This window comes from Rhinoraja longicauda, chromosome 28, assembly GCF_053455715.1.
Source record: "Rhinoraja longicauda isolate Sanriku21f chromosome 28, sRhiLon1.1, whole genome shotgun sequence".
Lineage (NCBI taxonomy): Eukaryota > Metazoa > Chordata > Chondrichthyes > Rajiformes > Arhynchobatidae > Rhinoraja > Rhinoraja longicauda.
The window spans coordinates 13,433,934-13,435,034 of record NC_135980.1 but is presented as its reverse complement, the minus strand read 5'-3'; the positions used below and the strand labels follow the sequence as shown (position 1 = coordinate 13,435,034).

The 1,101-nt window shown below is 52.6% G+C and overlaps 1 protein-coding gene across 1 annotated transcript in view; it reads right to left on the bottom strand.

Moving 5' to 3' along the window:
- The window catches only part of LOC144607402 (receptor-type tyrosine-protein phosphatase delta-like), a 391,326-nt gene extending 390,487 nt beyond the window's left edge, over positions 1-839 (bottom strand). Inside the window, exon 1 of the mRNA XM_078424233.1 lies at positions 676-839. The gene's annotated coding sequence lies outside the window, so the exon portion shown is untranslated. The remainder of the gene's footprint in view (positions 1-675) is intronic.
- Between the last annotated feature and the right edge of the window lie 262 nt (positions 840-1,101).

Genomic DNA, 1,101 nt, shown 5'->3' with positions numbered 1-1,101 from the left:
GAACAAACATCATGGTGTGCGTCTTTCTTTCTCCGTGTAAAGCGCTTCGGGGCGAGATTTCGAAGGAGCAATCTACAGTCTGTCCTCCACAAATGCCAAGGGTCTTTCCTCCTCTCTGCAATCTCCCGGTCCATCAGCGAAGAGCACCGCTGTGGAGTTCATCTCCCCCTCTCCAAGATCCCGTCCCTGCCACCCTGAGAACTCACACTCGTCCAGGTACAAGCGACCGTGTCCCTTCCAACCCCTCCTCTGCTCACAACCTGTACAGATGTCCCCTCCCCACCTCCCATCCCCAAACACACACACACACACACACACACACACACAGGAACAGAGCCACATCAGCCCAAGCACCTCACCTCCAGAGTCCTCTACGACAAAGCTATTCGCTCTGTGCAAGGAGGTCTTTCTTTAGACAGGAGTCAACCCCAGTATAGCTCCTCCAGTACAATTCCAACACCCCCCCCCCCACCCACGCCGGAAAAAAAGGAGCATCTCCCGAGCAGGGCAATGCAGTCGCTGCAAAACACGAAAACCCTTGCAAAGAAACCGTGCAAAAAAAATCCAACCCCATCACAGCGAGGATACAAAGGGATTTAAATCCCCTCCTGCTCACATCTCCACACAAATCAGTGCATTGCAATGGGCAAGGACAAGAGAAAAGCATGCATTTACCTGGTGAGATGTTTCTGCTTTGCCTTTACATTTTCCTGGTGAATAATCCCTTTTTTTTTGCAGCGCAGTGTAATCCCAATGTGGTTGTGTGTGTGTGTGTGTGTGTGTGTGTGTGTTGCTGCTGCTGCTTGCAGACTCTCCCTGCTCCCTGTGTCTCTCTGACTCTCTCTCTCTCTCCACTCTCAGCATTAGCAAGCCGCCGAGGGGTGATGTCATTCAAAACCACGGCGTCCTGACGTCACCCGAACGCTCCCCTCCTGACGTCAACACGCAGTGCCTCACGCAGTGCCTCACGCAGCGGGCGCGGGAAGAAAAAGTTTGGCTTCACGTGACCAAAGATTCATCTCCCTCTTAAAGTGATAGCCTCTCTTAAAGCGATAGCCCCCTCTTAAAGTGATAGCCCCCTCTTAAAGTGATAGCCCCCTC